Source organism: Hemicordylus capensis, chromosome 1, assembly GCF_027244095.1.
Source record: "Hemicordylus capensis ecotype Gifberg chromosome 1, rHemCap1.1.pri, whole genome shotgun sequence".
Taxonomy (NCBI): domain Eukaryota; kingdom Metazoa; phylum Chordata; class Lepidosauria; order Squamata; family Cordylidae; genus Hemicordylus; species Hemicordylus capensis.
This window is the reverse complement of record NC_069657.1, coordinates 288,437,170-288,456,314: the sequence shown is the minus strand read 5'-3', so window position 1 is coordinate 288,456,314 and position 19,145 is coordinate 288,437,170. Positions and strand designations below refer to the sequence as shown.

At 44.1% G+C, this 19,145-nt stretch overlaps 1 long non-coding RNA gene across 4 annotated transcripts in view; it reads left to right on the top strand.

Moving 5' to 3' along the window:
- The window catches only part of LOC128340650 (uncharacterized), a 38,899-nt gene extending 21,440 nt beyond the window's left edge, over positions 1-17,459 (top strand). The window contains exons 2-6 of one of the 4 annotated variants that reach the window (XR_008313858.1): positions 6,742-6,796; positions 15,403-15,518; positions 15,630-15,787; positions 16,261-16,370; positions 17,206-17,459. This is a non-coding gene — a long non-coding RNA (uncharacterized LOC128340650). Of the gene's footprint in view, positions 1-5,394; positions 6,520-6,741; positions 6,797-15,402; positions 15,519-15,629 lie in introns of those variants that run through there. The other 3 variants (XR_008313855.1, XR_008313857.1, XR_008313856.1) reach the window with 3 other exon arrangements.
- The last annotated feature ends 1,686 nt before the right edge of the window (positions 17,460-19,145 follow it).

The window sequence follows — 19,145 nt, the reverse complement described above, 5'->3', positions numbered from 1 at the left end:
GTGGCTTTCTGGGAATCCATTAAAAAGGTATATTCGATCATTTTTGAACTTTGGAGGAGAGGCCCTCACTCATGGTTAGAGCATATGCTATGCTTGCAAAAGGTCCTGGGTTAAATCTGCAGCAGCTCCAGACAGGGCTGAGAAAGACCCCTGTTTGAAATTCTAGAGCAAGTTTTCTTAAACTTGGACCCCCAGATGTTGTTGGACTACAACTCCCATCATCCCCAGACATGGTCTTTGTGGCTGAGGATGATGGGAGTTGTAGACCAACAACATCTGGGGGCCCAAGGTTAAGAAACCCTGCTCTAGAGCATCTCTTCCAATCAGTGTAAACAGTTCTGAGCTAGATGGACCAGTGGCCTGACAGCAGAAGACATCTTCCTCTGTTTGAGAATATTTATTTATCATATTTTTATACCGCCGGATATGTATATCTCTAGGCGGTGTACAAAATTTAAAATATTTAAAAGTCCAAAATTAAAATACGTGACAGAAAAAACAATATAATAAAATTATTACAAGTTTTAAAAATTATTAAAATTAATTCTAATTAAAGCCTGAGAGAACAGGAAGGTTGTGATATGCACCTAATATCTTCAACTAAGCATGTGTCTGGAGGCTACAGACAGCCATCTCCCAGTGTAACTAGAGTTACCAAACAGGGTGCTTTTTGGTCACAATGTCATATGTTCCCCTCATTTCCCCCCTCATTTTCCACTGAGGTTACGTTCCTGCCTACAACTGCAAATGGCCCAAACCGAAATACTGGAAATCTTGCATCTATGGGAATCTTGGGTTAGGTTCCTCAGCACATTTTAAAGTGCTTAAAAATCATCTGAAAGAGGGGATAGCAGAAATAAGATGAGTGCAGCACAGTAATTTGAACCTTCCAGTAATGCCCCCCACCCCCAATCCTCTGAATGTCACACACACAAAACTCCACTAGAAATTCCTATAAATACTGGAGGAGGAGGGGTCGGTACCACAATGGCTGCCGGAGCCCTCCTCTTCCTGAACATATAACACAAACCTATTACAAAAGCAAGTAAGCTAAGACAAGACAATATTTATTATTATTTATTATTATTTATTTACAGTATTTAAAATATTTATACCCCATTCCTCCAGTGCACTACCGCTTGGGGCGGCTCACAACAATAAGATAAACAAAAGATACAATAAAAGTAATACAATTTACTAAATTAAACAAGAAAAGAAAAAAGAAGAAGGAAGTTGTCAGATTAAAAACCATAATCATTAGGTTCAAATGAGAACTGAAAATTATGAAAAGCTAAGGAACCTACCAGATATAACAAAAGCCCCATATAACAAATACTTACGCTTAACACATAGTACTGATTATTTTTCATAATATCATAAATGAAAAACAGTACACAGCTTTTAAGGTAACACAGGCAGAGGTGTTTGTAAAAGACACAGCACCCCCTCTAGTGGTGAAAGTAGCCGGTCCTACCCAACAAATTCTATCCCCAATGTTTACCCAATTAGCTGCATATGAGTTCATGACAGATGCAATTCAGGCTTGGCGCAGTTCCCATGTCTTCTCAGGCATGAGGGCTGGCTTGAGTGACAATTCAACTGGCCAGTGGCCATGGCTTACTGAGTCTCTGGTTGCCCAAACTTGGTCATTCATGAAGTTTTGTACTGCTGTGGATGCCTCGTTCCAGCTCACAGCCTCAATAACCGCCACTGCTTCCTAATACGGAGGTAACTCCACATCAGGAAAAAAAATTGGATTTGTATCTCCGGACCCAGTGTGGTAGCCAGGGTGGCCACAACAGATTGATCTGAGGCCCAGACTGATTGTACCAGCCTCCATGAAGCCCACAATGCAGCACGCAACATGCTGGAAGCAGCCTGTGCTCACACACAAGCAGTAGCCAGGGGCAAGGGAGCACTCACTCCCTTAACCTTGGCTAACAACTGGGCTTAAAAACCAGTCTAGTCTATGCTGGCCTGCTGGGATTGGGCCTGATCCCGGTGGTTCACACCCTGAGGCGGTTCTCATAATCAGTGGGAACTGCCAAGATGGGGTTTGCGAGGAGAGCGGATTAGACCGAACTGAGTTAGACCAAACCATTACGGAGCCGGTGGGGGCTGGGGAGTTCGGGGGCCACGCGGCCTGCCGGAAGCTCCAGCATGCCCTGCGCAAGTGCGCGGGACATGCTGGAGAGACCCCTCAAGCCGGGAGGCTGCATTTAGCCTCCCTGCCGGGGGTCTCCTCATGAGTTGCTGCGGTGCGGAGCCACGCAGCGGCAAATCACGATTTAAAAAGCCGGGTTAGCTGAGCACTCGCGGTGTCACAAGCCTCTGTTTTGCTGCTACTAACACAGCTACCTCAGAGGGAGATGATATATGCAACCACTAATCTTATGTTTGTGCATTTAGTCTCACATTACATTCGACACATGTGCATCAGTCCAAGCAGTCTGTATGGATTGCCTTTAAATGAACACCTGCACTGTATAGTTATTCATACAAACATGTGTACATGCATACTGACACACCTATAGGTGCATGGAGTAAGGTGTGACTAATCCTCTAGTCCAGGGATCCTCAACGTTGGACGCTCAGATGTTCTTGGACTTCAACTCCCATAATCCCCAGCCAAAGGCCACTGGGCCTGGAGATTATGGGAGCTGAAGTCCAAGAACATCTGGGGGCCCAACGTTGAGGATCCCTGCTTCTAGTCCATACAGTGCAGAATAACCTGCTTTAAAGAAAAATAACAATTTTTCATAGTATTTCTAAGTTCTCAGAACATGAAATTAAGAACAACAGGATGAAATGTTAATCCTTAGAATCCCATTACATACATTTTAATCAATACTGAGATCTGCTTGTGGCATCACCCCAAAAGAACAAATGACATTTATGTATATACCATTATATACTGTCTAAATTTTTTCTCGTTATTTTATCCACACTGATTCTATATTCTGTTCTTTGGATCTCTTAGCCATGGCATTTACCATATTTAAAGGGTTGTTTTTAAAGAAAGCATTTAATGACACTTTTAATACACAAGATAATTTTGTGACACATTGGCAGACCTTTAATTTCCAGAATAGTTTTCATTTTCTTCTACCTGGATGAATAAAACAAATTACTCCCAAGTAATTTGTAATCCAATAAACATAATTATTGCATTTTAGCACATCCATCCTCTGTGTGTCTCCCACATTCCAGTGTATAATAGGAAGTGATGGCAGAAATGACAAGAGAATATGATAGAGCTGTATTTAAAAGAATAAACTAAAAGAAATACATTAGGGTAAAATGGAATTAAAATCCCATTTATGGAATTACCTCATCCTGTTGAGAACTAGCAAAAGCTTAAGGTTACGTGTATATGTTTTAAACAAACACAATTCAAAAATCAAATTAATAGCTTTCTAAAGTCATTCTTTGCCACAAGTCAGCTGTGAATCTCAGCTGGATTGGATCCAGTGCAGTACAGTAGCAGATCAAGGTGAAACATTTGATTCATTAATTCTAAACAAAGCCATGTGCAAAAAGATGCCTCAGAAAGAAAGACAGAGACTTCTCTAGACATTTCATTTTCTTTAGATTGTGATGACTGATTAGAAATAGTTGTCTAAAATAAAGAAATGGGTTTCTTTCCAGTTGACTTATGATTTAAGAATCTCTGTCAGGTTGGTGTTGCCTGATATAGGCTGCTGAGTACAAAGAAGAATGTGCACTGTAGCAGCAGAAGCTATTTCACAAGTGGGAGAGAAATGAAAGAAACCATTTGCTGAGGCCCAGGGGAGAGGGCTGCAGCTAATGGCAGGCAGGGCACATGAATGCATGCAGAAGGTCTCAGGCTCAGTCCCTGGCATCCAGTGTTCCTGGGACATAGCAAGGTTGGAGTGGGCCCAGAGACAAGATTTTAAAATGCCCCCCCCTCCCTCACTGAAGTTCAGTTCATGAAGTAAAGAAATCTTAATGAGGCTGAATAGTGGTAACAAAAAGCATAGTAAGATAGATAGATAGATAGATAGATAATGAGGCTGAATAGTGGTAACAAAAAGCATAGTAAGATTATATATAAATATATATATAAATATATATATAAAGGTTTTGTAAATTGTGTACGATGCAAGTCATTTAATGGTACTACAGAAAGACATGCTGTTCTGGTAGCTCCATGTTTTAACACTCACATCAATTTTGAATACAACTGAAGGAAGCCTGGGCAGGTGTGCAGCTGGGGGAGTCAGTCAGGTGACTTGCCTCTGGGGGCCCCCCCAAGGCAGTGGGCCCCCAGACAAATGTCTTCCCTTGCCCTATTATAGTTACGCCCCTGCAGTGTTCCCTCTAACAGCGTTTCCCAGATGTTGTTGACTACAACTCCCAGAATCCCCAGCTGCAATGGCATTTGCTTGGGGATTGTGGGAACTGTAGTCAACAACACTTGGGGATCATAGGGACATAGGAAGCTGCCATATACTGAGTCAGACCATTGGTCTATCTAGCTCAGTAGTGTCTTCACAGACTGGCAGTGGCTTCTCCAGGGTTGCAGGCAGGAATCTCTCTCAGCCCTATCTTGGAGAAGCCAGGGAGGGAACTTGAAACCTTCTGCTCTTTCCGGAGCAGCTCCATCCCCTGAGGGGAATATCTTACAGTGCTCACACTTCTAATGTCCCTTTCATAGGCAACCAGGGCAGACCCTGCTTAGCTTAAGGGGACAAGTCATGCTTGCTACCACAAGACCAGCTCTCCTCTCCCTTTTAGAAGGAACACAGCTGGCATCCCCAGGTCAAGTAGCTGGCTGGAAGAACCTCTGCTTGAAACCTGGGATCCATGCTGCCAATCAAAACAGACTATAATGGGCTAGACTGATCAGTGTATCTCAGTATTATGCAACTATATATGTTCGTTTCTACTAGGAATATAGGCATACACCAAGACTCTTGCTCTGTGGATAGTAGGAAGTTGCTCAAGAGACCATGAGGCGCAGGCCCTTAGGAGGCCAGCAGCAGCCCGTGTTCACTCACTACTGTGGCCCCACTGCCCCGCCCATGCATCTGCGTCTGAGGGGGTGGGGTTTTGCTCAGAAACAGAGCTGCGTGGCTCCATTTTTGAACTGCTTAGCCCAGCGCCAGCTTCCCAGCCTGGCTGGGAATGTGTCTCCCTACCTTTTAAAGCAGGTAGAGCCGTTCCCGGCCATGCTGTGGACATGGTGCTGGCTGGGAATTTGCTCGGAAACACCCCCCCCCCGTTTCTGAGCAAAGCCCTGCCCCCGGTGTCTGACATCAGATGCAGGGGGTGGGGCAGGGGGGCGAGGCACAGCCCTTGAGGGGAGCACCCTGGGTTCTTTGAACCCATTCATGCAATAGTGGCTCCGCCACTGATGATGAGGTTCTCCCACACAGCCTAACCCATGCTAGGGAACCCCAGCCCGGGTTAGGCAGCATGTGAGATGTGGATGGGCAGCACCTCATAGCCCAGCTTTATAGCAAAGTGGTTAGCCAAGGTTAAAGGAGTGAACGCTCCCTTAACCTGAGCTTGCTGTTCATGTGTGAGCATGTGCTGCTTCCAGCCCAGCCTCACAAAGAGATGGGCGCCTTGAGCACCCATCCCCTGGGGGAATCCCTCAATGCATCATGCATGTCATGTGGTGCATTGAGGGATTTGCAGAGGCCAGGAAATGTCATTCCAGCTTCCAGAGCTGCTTGTCTGGGAGCGCGCTCCACACTCCCAGAAACATTTCTGCAGTCATCTGGTCGTGTAAACGACCTCCATCATTCTGGCTCTGTGGACAATATAAAGTTTCTTAAGAGACCATTTCTTTATCCTGACACCAATACTGAAAAGTTTGTAGAGGAAGTTCTTAAGTTCTTAAAGGAAAATCTTTTAGTTGTTTTTTTGGGGGAAAGACCATGCAAATCCACTCTTCGAGTAATGGTTTACATAGATCTGATTTACAGGCTTTTGAAATCAATAGGAAGTACCTGATGCCTTTCTCTAAAGCACATTTGTGGACCTACAGACTTTTCAAGTGCTTTAAATAAGGATTTATATCATTCATATTTTTGCTATAATTTCCATTCTATGTTTCTAGTTGTAAATGAAAAAGAAGAATTTTGTTCAAATGGGGATTGAAGACACTCAAGGCAATGTTGCCAACTGAATTTAAAATTTACGCCATTTATTTTACATTCTGCTGGGGTTGCATCCTATTTACAACCAAGCCACTTCTGTGATAATAACTCTTTCGTAGTTGTTTAAATAAGAAAAGGCCTTTGAACTGAACTCATTATTTTGCCTGGCATGCCTTATTCATGTTATACTTTCACTGAGGATTAACTATTGTATGTGTTAGCTTACTGATATCCCTTCATAAATCTGCTTTCTACTTCCTATTCAAGAACTCTGTTTCTCAAATACAGAAGAGAATTAAGAATTAGTTCTCTGCAGGCATTCTTCTTCGGAAAGCAGAAATCGTGATCACACCAGCTGACCTCTTTGACCTGCCCGACATCCACACATTGGGTAATATACATGGGATGCCCTTGTGTGTAGATCCAAATGGTATCATCAATGTCCTAAAATATTGTACAGATATTTGTACAGATTGTGTGATTCCAGCCTACAAGTGTCGGGGTCTATATGTATATTGGAGAATGCCTGAGGAATAGGGCCAGACAGCATCTGCTAGGAACCTTATTTCACATGGTCTTGTTGATTGATTATTTTATTGTTTTCTTCTTTCAGCTGTGTACTGTATAGGAGTTTATATTGAAGGGTGACCCTTACATCCTATAAATAAGTAAGTAAGTAAATATATGCATCAGTGGTTAAGGAATATATTATGACTTTATTATTCAAATAGTTTGAAGATATGTTCTCCATAAGTACTCCCTTTAATGACTAGGACATATATCTTTTCCTCTATCTATTACACATCAGTGATGACAATGATATCACTTAAGTTACTTAACAATATTTGATAATCATATGCATTTTTTTAAAATAAATCATGAAAGGATAGTATTCACTTTGCATCATTTGTAAGTCAGACCAAAGGCTAACAACTCATCGCTGGGATCTGTGTCAGGAAGTCATACTATTTCCAGGATTTGCAAGTCTTTTTAGAACACTTGCCTACTATAAGATAAAGACTGTGCAAATCAGGTAATGTTTGCTAGTGTATTACCCCTCTTTTTTTTTTTTTAAAAAGAAGGCTTAGCATCACTTAACCATCAGAAGATTCCGTGCTAGTTTCTGCCTCTCTTTCATGATCAGCAGGATCCTTGTGGAATGTGTCATAGGTGAAAATCTCTATCACCCCCAGTGCTGCTCTAGATGAAAATCCCAATCTCCCCCCACCCCACCTCCTACAACTAGTCAAGTGTGTGGAACAAATTGTTGTTCCTTCTTAAGGATTATTACAACCACAATTATTCATAAGCAGTCATTGAAATTAATGGAACAAGCAAACATATACTTTACTTTTAAGAAAGTAAGATCATTAGTAACTGAAAATAAAGATCTTATATTAAAATTCAAGTGAAAGATATCAAAAATAATGCAACAATTTCAATGGGACACTTTAGCCTCGTGGGTTTTGCACAGTTCATCAATCCTTGGAGCAATCTCAGACAGATTTCATCTCATCCTTCACTTCAAGCCTTGATCTGTTTTGTTTTGATGGTATTTGCTGCAGAACAAATTTTCAACGTTCAACCAAAATTTTGAGATTTTTTTTAACAGCTCAGATGCTTCTCATATAAAAATGCTTCTCATTTCTGAGTTCAACAAGTTTACCTTTTTCATGTACGTTCAGACTATGCAGCATTTCTTTGTTGGTAGCACTTGAAAATGGATTCTTGATCTAGTCCTAGTCAATTTGTAGTAACTATTCCACTTCACCAAAGTACCTATGAAACTGGGCAACAAGTCTTGTAAGATGGCTACAGATTACATCAAAAATCACAGTGAATTGTGAATTGTGATGCTCTCTTATTCAAAACTGTTAAGCAGGGACACAGTGTTGTTTCCACTCCTACTTGTTCCTTCAACCATTCTGCTTTGGCTGTAAATCAGAGCTGCAGCATAATAAAACAACACAAAACATTATAGCTAATACATCATGCTTAAAGAAAAACAGATGACATAATAAGACAATAAAAACATAATAATTAGCTAAACAACATGCATGAAAATAAAAGGATATATACAGGAGAACCCCGCTATTCACAGGGGTCCATTCCGCAGGGCGGGGAGCGGATAGTGAAACCATAGATACTGGAGCATTAGAGCTATGGGAATTGGGAGGGGCAGTAGGTTCCCAGACTGCACCAAATCACCCTAAAATCAGTAAATGGGCCAAATAAAGTGCCCTACCATGCTCCTTTGCAAGTCGAACGATGCCCCGCATGCATCCGAACAGGGTCTTTTGATGGTCAATTAGTAGGGTATGAAGCTGTTAGCTAGTAGGGGTCTTCCATGTAACTGCCTCTTTCTACATCAGTACACATTGGCAGCCTATCTTCAGCTGTTGGGAGAAGTAGAGATTTCCATTGTACCAGGTTTTGCACCTCTCACTTACTACTGAAGGGTTAATTTCCTCTCATTCAACTAGTTGAACCAAATCCATCTCATGGGCTGAGGAGCTGTTAAGTGAGATGTACATATCAGGTCATGTAGAAATATGATAGATAGATAAATAAATAAGCTCAAGGTTCTAAGTGGAGAAAACAGGAGAGGCACTTGGTTCTTGTATTGATAGTATGTCATCAATAACATACTTTAAACTGTAATTCTCTTTAGAAGAGAGAAATGCTGAGAGTGGTTCAGCAAAAGAGTGTAAGGAGATAAGTATATTCTTGAGGCCCTCTAGCTTGCCTATAATATCATCCTGTTCGTTTACTGGTGATATTCCAAAGGAATCAACCAGACATTTCTCAGTTGAAACATTCAAGTCCTTTTGGGGGCTGCAGGCCAGAGTAGGGATGTGCGGACTGGTCCGGCAGTCCAGTCCGGGTTCATGGTCGAACCAAACCACCTCCCCGGTTCCATCGGACCAGAACCGGTCTGGCAGGTCCGCAAACTTTTTTTATTTTTATTTTTTAAAATTAATGAAGTACCTGTAGCCCCTTTGGGGGGCTTGCTGAGGCCGCGGGTGTGTGTGTCTGTGCAGGTTCCTCCCCCCGCCGCTGGCCTTCTTCATCACCGCCGCGGCCAGGTAAGTAAATCCTTTCCGTCCCTTTCGTGCCGCCTTAAGAGAGAACGGCTGCCATTTTGGTGACCGCCGCACATGCACAAATGCCTTCTGTGAGGCCATGGCCAAAAAGGATTTACTTACCCAGCCACGGGGGTGATGAAGAAGGCCAGCAGGTGGAGAGGGAACCCGCGCGGACCCCTGTGCGGCCTCAGCAAGCCCCCCTGAAGGGGCTACTGGTACTTTATTCACTTTTAAAAAAAATTTTAAAAGTTTGCGGACCAGACCAGGGGGTGGGGTTCAATGGGGGGCCGGACTGAACTGGTTCAGTTCCGTTCGAGGCCGGTCTGGCCTCGAACCGAACCGGGCCAGACGGTTCCATGCACACCCCTAGGCCAGAGCTGATTTTTTAGCATGTTCTTCTCTAGTCTTTGACAAGGCTGAGGACTGATTAGAAATGGCAACAGAGTCCATGTCAGGCTACTTATCTAGAGTCAGAGATTTTCTGGTCAATGACCGAATAAACTTATCTTTCTCTCTAGAGTCATGGGTACTGGATTTGAGCTGACTTGATGGGAGAGTGTTCTTACAGTCAGAATATTTGGACAGGTGTGATTTGGAATTCATGCAAGAAGGATTAAATCTTGAATAGTGCATGTGAAATAGTGGGTAGGGCTGTGCACAAAACTGGACCTGGCAATTTGGTCTGAATTTGAACTGGATTCTAACTGGGGGCCATCGGTTCAAGTACTAGTTCTGTTGAGCCGGCTGCTGGTCCAGTCTGAATTCAAACCAGGGTTGAACTGGTTTGAATAGGTTCTGCCATAGGGAATAATTAGAATTTGAACAGGCCCATTATTCCCTATGGGTAGTGCCTAAGGAAACAAAATGGATTGGGTGGTAGGGCATGATGGTTGCTACCTACCACCTAACCCTCAAAGCAGTCAGGGAATTTTTATTTAATTTTTGAAAAAAAAATTTCAGGGTCAGTACGTCAACCCTAACTTAGGGGGTCTGGCTGGGCCATAGGTGGCTGCGCTATCCACCTTTTGGTGACTCCTGAACAGGAGTCACCAAAAATGTGAGCCTGAGCATAACGACCTCTAGGGGACTTGTGTGACTTGGGAAATGTAGGCCCCTCTTCCTGCCCTCGCCCCCAACCATCATCACCCCTCCCTCTGCCCACAACCCTGATCGTAGCCCCGTCCTGCACCTCCATGACATCCCTTCCTCCTAACTAGACCCTATTTAAAGAGAAACCAACTAAACACCAAAAGCACAGAAAAATAACCAAGACTGAGCCTAAAACTAAACCTTAAACCATTTAACAGGACATAGAACACAGCACTCAAACAAACAAACACACAAACAAATGATTAATAAAACTCCAAACCTAAAACCACACAAAAGCAAAAGTACAAACCTTCCAAAACTCTAAACCTAAAAGAACCAAACTACAAAAATACAATGTGTGTGTGTGTGTGTGTGTGTGTGTGTGTGTGTGTGTGTGTGTGTGAAGGGAGGCTGGCAGGTGGTGGTGGGTGTTTCACTGACCTGATGAGGCAGGCAATCCACAGCAAGGAAGGGGGCAATCAATAAAATAAAATAAAAAGGCAGGCATACCAAGCCAATAAAATAGGATAGGGTAATCCAAAGAAAAAGGCACACAGCAAGGTAATCCAGGGGTCCTCAGGGGTCAACTGGGCAAAGAGGCACCTTTTTAATGTGGTTATTTTCTTTATTTAGCAGGAGGAGAGTAACTGGCCCTATCCACCCCCAGCACAGCATCCCTCCAGTGGCTGTTGCTGATGTCTATCATGTTTCTTTTTAGATTGTGAGCCCTTTGGGGTACAGGGATCCATTGATTTATTTATTATTTCTCTCTGTAAACTGCTTTGGAAACTTCTGTTGAAAAGCAGTATATAAGTATTTGTTGTTATTGTTGTTGTCAGCAGGCAGGGTCCACAGACAGGGTCCACAGGAGCAGCAGAGCAGGCCAGGGTCGGCAGAAGCAGAGGTTGGGGGGGCAGGGGGTCCACAGCAGCAGGTTCACAGCATGAGCACAGGGCAAAGCCAGCAGCAGCAAAGCCAGAGCTCTTCCTTGGAAGCCAGAAGAAGAGTAAAGCCAGTCAGGCACTGCCTGCTTTAAATACAGTTTGAAACTCCCTCCTTTTTGCTCTCCCCTCCCTCACCCCTCACCCCAACTAATGGGGACAGATTTGCCCTGACAACACAAACATTTGAATGACAACAAAGCAACCAGAATAAAAGAGATTGTTAGCCAATCAGAAGGCAGTGGCCAAAAACCAATCAGGAGCAGAAAAATTATGAACAGACTACAATAATGGTGGCTGCCACGTTTGAACCACTGAACTGGTTTGAACCAGTCTGTTTCTAACCAGGCCCGACTCTATTTGAACTTGGACCAGCCCCCTCTTTTGTGGGGCCAGTCTGGTTTGAACTCAAATCAGTCGCACTGGGCTGGTTTGAATCGAACCTGGTTTGAACTGAACTGGTTCTGCACACCCCTAATAGTGGGTTGATTAATAGTTAAGAAAACTCTCTTAGCTGCTGGAGGGCTAGGTAGTCAATTGGTGGCAACAAGATCAATCAATTGAGTTTCACATCTCAAGAGCTGGCTGAAGGAATGAATTGTTTCTCTTTGCCAACCATTTCTGTTAAAATTATTCAGACAGTCATAAAGCACAATCTGATTTAATTGCATTGTCCAGTTACAGTTTGTAACTGCAGCTCTTCCAGCTCCAGCTGCAGGCTACCAAAATCCAAGGTTACAGCCAGTTATTTTTGTTGCTTATCTAAGCCTGCCACCTCGCTGAAACTAGGCACCAAAGACTTAGAGTCTTTCTTTGCCAAATACTTCTGAGTAAAATTTTCAAAAGATGTCATTAATAGGTCCACTTTCCTACTCACAGAAGTGATAACTTCGAAGATTGCTATCATTTTTGCTGTCGATCTAATAGCAAATAGCCTGTGTGCATGCAAAATGGCCACCATGATCTGGGAGAGGGCCAGAAAGTCCCAAAAATGGGCCAAACCTTCCCCAAAAAGACCAAGTGGAGGCCAGCGGGAGGAGGGGGAAGCTTCAGAGACATTTCCCCCCATGACCTCAGCAGCACCCCCAGGAGACGGCAAAATTACCACTGGCCCAGTGGTGAGTTTTAAAATAATACTATTTTTTTAACTTGCTATAAATAAGAATTTTGCTACCCTCCTGTAAACATACTCTGACTTGGCAGCAACCAAAAAAAGAACCTTGTCCCTACCAGAGGGACAATTAGAATTAAAATGAATTAGCAGTGGGGAAAGAAGCTTTCCCCTTAATTCAATATAAAATCTACACCTCAGGATCAGGTGTTCTGTGGTCTCCACTTCACCATTCTGGCATGGACATAATCTTTGATTGTAGGGCACCTTCCCAAAACGTCCTTCTAATACTGCCGTATGAAGGGCGTTAAGTCTGGCTGCTGAAAGAGCCCTACGATTGTCCCCGTTAGAGATCCTAAGTAAATATTCAGCAGGAAAATAGTTGCTGATTTGATCTCCTAGGAGTAGGTCCGGACCTATTTGGGCAACATCCCCCCGCTTCATCATGTCCCAAATACGTTGGGTTATGGCAGTTTTGGACTTGGTATGGTCCAAGGCTCTAATTAGAGGCAGGGAAAAACCCAAGGACGCTAACATTACATTAATATCGTTTTTCCAACGGGACATAAAACCATCCTCTAATATCAAGGGAGCAATGCCCGTAGGGGTAAAAATCAAATTGAGCCAATAAGAAAAAACCATCTTCCAGAGTCTCGCTTCTACAGGTGGCCATCCAATTTCGAGCCTGATAGCAGCATTTGGAACTGAGCACGGTAATCTAAGAAGAGACCTAATAAACTTAGATTGAACCGTCTCCAACTTCGAATAATTATTTTTGTTCCCTAATGCGCCTCCCACTAGGAGCAAGGCAAGAGCCTTGGCCTTAAAGAGCTCTAAAGCTACTTGCAGCGAGTGAACTCGTTTCTTTATATGCAATGAGCAAATTGCTGAAGCAGCTTTCTGGGCATTGGCAGCAACATAATCCCTATGAGCAAAAGTGCTTCTGTTGGCCTGTAACACAACTCCAAGGTATTTGAATTGTGTGGTCTGCTCTAAAGTATGCCCATCAAGCATCCATGTAAACATCCTAGGTCTAGGCGCAAAGACCATGATTTTGGTTTTATCATAGTTCAAAGACAATTCATGGTCATTGCAAAAGTTGGACAACTCCTTTAAAATTCGCTTAAGTCCTACTCTCGTCCTAGAAATCAATGCCGCGTCATCAGCATACAATAGGACATTTATGTGTTTATGAGCTAATTTAGGTGGATGGAAATCCAATTTCCTCATGCGTTCCACAAGGGGGTTAATATAAAAATTAAATAATGCTGGGGCCAAAATACACCCTTGCCTGACCCCAGACCTAGTTGAAATTGAATTAGTCACCTGACCTTTCCTGTTTAGCCTAACTCTGAGGGAGGTATTCTCGTGTAATTTAACCATCAACAGGAGAAGTCTCCTGTCGATATTTGTTTGAGCGAGCCTCTCCCATAATTTGCTCCTGGAAATCTGATCGAAAGCTTGTTTGAAATCAATAAAGGCAGAGAAGAGTACTCCTGGAGATTTCCCTGCATATTTTTCAGCCAGATGTTGAAGGACAATTATCGGGTCTGTTGTAGATCTACCTGCCCTAAACCCATTTTGCTCATCTGCCAGAATTTGATTGGAATCAAGCCATTCCATGAAGTGACCCAATAGGTGCCTAGAATACAGCTTTGCAATGGCACTCAGAAGGCTAATTGGACGAAAATGGGCTGGTTGGTCTTTGGGACCCTTCTTATAAATGGGGATAACAATAGCAAGTCCCCAATTCTCGGGGATTTGGGCTGTTCGATCCACAAGAGAAAAAAGGGCTGCCAGAACCGGTATCCACCAATCACTAGTCATGTGCACGGACCGGTTCGGAGGCCATTCTAAAGGCCTCCAGACCGGTCCGGGCTCGGGGTGGTTTTGGTTCGGGTTCGGGGTTCCACTCAAAACAGGGGGGGCTTTACGCACCCCTTCCATTAAAGTCCCGTATTTTTTGTAGTAATCGGGCGGCAAGGTGCCGCCCGCCTCAATCTCCTCTTGGCGCGGGCTCCTTGTATCCATAATCGGGGCGGCAGGATCGCTCCCAGTCCCTGCCGCCCCCTTCCAGTCCCTAAGTCCCTAAGTCCCCCTCGTCTGGCGGCCGCCCCCTGAAGCTCCCCAGAGGTCTAGGAAGCCTTTCGCACAGGGAGTTCTCCCGCCACCCTCTCGCTAAAGTAAGGCTTACTTTAGCGAGCGGGCGGCGGGAGAACTCCCTGCCATCCGCTCGCCTTGCTGGCTGGGCTGCAAATGGCTTCTAGGAAGCCTTTCGCGCATGTGCGCGAAAGGCTTCCTAGAAGCCATTTGCAGCCCAGCCAGCAAGGGGGAAGGGGAGGGCAGGGAGTTCTCCTGCCGTCCTCTTGTAATGGGGGTAGATTTGGAAAGAAGGGGGCGGCGGGGGACCTCTGGGGAGCTTCAGGGGGTGGCCGCCAGCCGAGGGGGACTTAGCTTGAAGGGGGCGGCAGGGACTGGGAGCGATCCTGCCGCCCCGATTATGGATACGAGGAGCCCGCGCCGAGAGGAGATTGAAGCGGGCGGCACCTTGCCGCCCGATTACTACAAAAAATACGGGACTTTAATGGAAGGGGTGAGTAAAGCCCCCCCTGTTTTGAGTGGAACCCCCCACCCCAGTGCCGGACCGCAGCTCCGCGGTTCCGTGGACACCCCTACCAATCACTGTTTTCCTTTAAACACTCTATGGTGATATAATCTGGACCTGGGGCTGTACCAGACTTAGACTGGTTCAACAGGGAGGCTATTTCGGCTTCTGAAACAGGCGGCCAATGAAGAGCACCCTCTAAGTCAGCCGTTATTTCATAAGAATTTCCAGAAGCTGCATATAGCTTAGAAAAGTGTTGTTCCCACACCCGTGCTGGTATTTGGGAGTCCACTCTAGGAATGTCCTTACCCAGATATCTGGTAATTAAGCACCAGAACAGAGAATGATTCTTTAACTGGGCAGCTGAAATCAGTCGTGCCCAGTCCGCAGCGTCAGCTTCAACTTTTTTCTTCTTAATTAATCTTTTATATTCTCTCTTAAGATGAATAAGAGCGCTTGTGGGCTGATTGGAAGTCGACCGATATTTATTATATTCTAGGAGCAGCTTCTTTTTAAGATTTTGGCACTCTTCATCAAACCAGGGTTTGTGTATGAGAGGTGTGTATCCAAATTGGCTTTAAGAGGATAGCAAAGATTATTGCGTAAAAAGCCGATTATCTGGTGAAAAGCAGATTTTACATCAATTCCCTTCAAAATTTGTTCCTTCAGGTTCAATAAAGTATCAGAATTTAAAGATTCTGTAACCCGTTCCCTCACTGCTGGAGACCACCTCACTCTGGTAGGGAGTACGTCTAAGGATTCGTTGTTAAACTCAGTGGAAGGGTATCTTTGGATCTCTGACTGGGGCCTCAGGGTTAATTCAAGAGGTAAATGATCACTAACTGGTCTAGATGCTACTATAAAAGTTTCAATCAAACTTACAAGTTCAACACTGAGCCACAAATAATCAATAGTTGAAGCCCCCGCAGCTGACCAGAAAGTATACTCCGCTGGATAATCACCCCTAATCGCACCATTTACGATATAGAAATTGTGTGCATACATTGTCTGTAGCATTTTCAAACCAGCATAGGAGGACACCCCATCCTTAAAGGAACGCTTCATAAATCCTTCAGGGGGATCTATTAAAGCGAACCGACTCTACCTTGAGCTGGTTTGCACATTCCTGGTATGTTAGTATCTGGTCTCTGAATGCTTAGAATGAGCCTGTTTAGTTCATCAAATAAGTCTGCCAAGTATGCTAGCTTGGGATTCAATGGCGGGGGGGGGGGGTGTCTTTGAAATAATCAGAAAGTGAAGCATTTGTCTCCCATAAAAACTGAGCTAACTCTTCTTGCAGACCAAATTCTCTTCTCAATGAAAATCCACAAGATAGCCAGCGAACTTCAGAATGCAGAAGGCAGCTTTGGTGCTCAGCAGCCATTTCACTGCACAGAGCAGCAAAAATGTGTGAGTTAAGAAGTCTTGTTTTAATAAAATTCACAATTCTCACAACAAAGACTAAAACATCATTCAGTTCAGGGCTCAGTTTCTTTGACACAAGTTCTTCTCTTTATAAGATGCAGTGAGTAAGAACCACTTTAGGGACTACGCTGTTGAATTCCTGCTATCAGACAATTTTTGCTGCCAGTCATAGCCTTTGCCCCATTGGTGCAAATATTGACACAGTTGCACCATGAAAGACCTTTTGTGGCTATGTATTGATTAAGGGCTCTAAAAATATCCTCTTCTGTTGCTCATATTGGCAAATCAAGGCAACAACAAAAAAGTCTTCAATAAACTTCCCTTGGAAAACATCGTGAACAAATACCAACAGCTGAGCCTGATTTCCTACATCTGTAGTTTCATCCACCTACAGAGCATAAGCAGAGACTCTTTTCAATCTCTCCAGTGGTTGCATCTCCACATCCTGTGCCATTTCATGAATTATTTGAGAAACAGTATTTTTTGAGAGTGGTACCAGAAGGATATTATTAATGATTATTCATCGAGGAATCAGATATTAAGGTAGTCAAATTATGGCCATAGAGACCATATATAGACATATAGCGCTCCCTGGTTTATAGACATAAATGGGACTCCTGCTAACTGGGTAGAGGCAATTTTCAAAGTGGTGAATGAATGGGTACAGAACCACAGTCCACAGCAAACTAGGACAAAATGTCAAAGGGACAAGGAAAAAGCAGGGATTGAACACAATGAGTATCTATGAATTAGCTTAGTAGGACATCAGCTCTTCATTACATGCCTTCCTAACTTTCCCTGTGTACTCTTTGCCATATAGTTGCTTTCAAGCATCCACTAGAAGAGGCAACCCAAGAGATTCTGCAATGATATGTACTTCCTTGCAATTTGCAGTTCTGAGTGCTACTAGATATGAGGCCCAGAGTGCTTTCACTGACTAACAGTATTAGCAAGCACCTCCTTCTGAGGTTTGAAACTGTCAAGTTGTCATTCAATACAGGCCATTGGTTTTCTGGCCGGGCTACTATGCTTTGTTTCAAAGTGTCTGTTTAATAAAGATGGCTTGATAGTGTGCATTTTGCCTTGGGAAAGTGTTAGGATCCCACATATGTGAAGCCAAAGTTCAGGTAGGTGGTGTTTTGTTCATAGCCTCTCAGATGCTTCCAATCAGCATAACCTTCTGTGTCATCTCTCTCCATTCCTTTTGGTTGATGCTGAGAAACTTATCTATGCTTCCCACAGTGTTACTTCATACTCTGAGTCTAAAATGAATAGAAAACAAGTTGTTCTAGTAAGAATCTATCTATCTATCTATCTATCTATCTATCTATCTATCTATCTATCTATCTATTTATTGTTAAATTTATATACCACCTTTCATTAAAATAATCATAAGGCGGTCCACAAAGAAAAAGTTAAAACAAGACTATAAAACTTACACAATTAAAATATGCTAAAATATAAAAACAGACCTAATTAAATTTTTTTAAAATACATACATTAAAATACCATACAATATATGGTACAAAGAAGCAGCAATGGAGACAATCACATAAAAGCCTGAGTAAAAAGCCAAGTCTTCACATGTTTTCTAAAAGCCATGATGGAGACCGAGGAGCAAATAGCCACCGGGAGAGCATTCCAAAGACTGGGGGCACCAACCGAGAAGGCCCTGTCTCGCGTGCACGACAACTGAGCTTCCTTCATTGTCGGCACCTGGAGCAGATCCCCCTCAGATGACCTCGTCAAGCAAGCAGCGACCCTTGGGAGCAGGCGGTTCCTCAGGTATCCTGGGCCCAAACCGTTAAGGGCTTTAAAGGTCAAAACCAGCACCTTGAATTGGACCCAGAAACAAACTGGTAGCCAGTGCAGCTCTTTCAAAAGGGGAGTGATATGCTCCCATTGGGCAGCTCCAGACAAAACCCTGGCTGCCGTATTTTGCACTAGCTGCAGTTTCTGGATATTCTTCAAGGGCAGCCCCACGTAGAGTGTGTTACAGTAAATCAGCCGTGACGTGACTAAGGCATGGGTAACTGTGGCCAGATCTGCCTTCTCGAGAAAGGGACGCAGCTGGTGCACTAGCTGAAGCCATGCAAAGGCACCCCTAGCCACCGCCTCCACCTGAGCTTCCAAAAGCAGAGCTGGGTCCAGTAATACCCCCAAGCTGCACACTTGTTCCTTCAAGGGGAGTGCAACCTCATCCCGATTTGCTCTACTACTGACCAACAGTACCTCCATCTTGTCTGGATTCAATCTCAGTTTATTAGCCCACATCTAACCCATCATGGCCTCCAGCCCCCGATTCAGGACATCCATCGCCTCCCTAGGATTAGGTGACAAGGAGAGACAGACCTGAGTGTCATCTGCATATTGCTGACATCTCAGTCAAAATCCTCAGATGACCTCTCCCAGCAGTTTCATGTAGATGTTAAACAGCATAGGGGACAAAACCGAACCCTGCAGGACCCCACAGGCCAATGGCCACGGGGCCGAGCAGTAGTCCCCACCACCACCTTCTGGACCCTCCCTCCAAGGAAGGACCGGAGCCACTCCAACGCTCTACCTCCTATTCCCACACTTGAGAGGTGGTCCAGAAGGATACCATGGTTGATGGTATTGAAAGCCGCCAAGAGGTCCAGCAGAACCAACAGGGACGCACTCCCCCTGTCTAGTTTCCAGCATAGGTCATCCACTAGAGTGACCAAGGCAGTTTCAGTCTCATATCTGGGGTGGAAGCCAGACTGAAAAGGTTCCAGATAA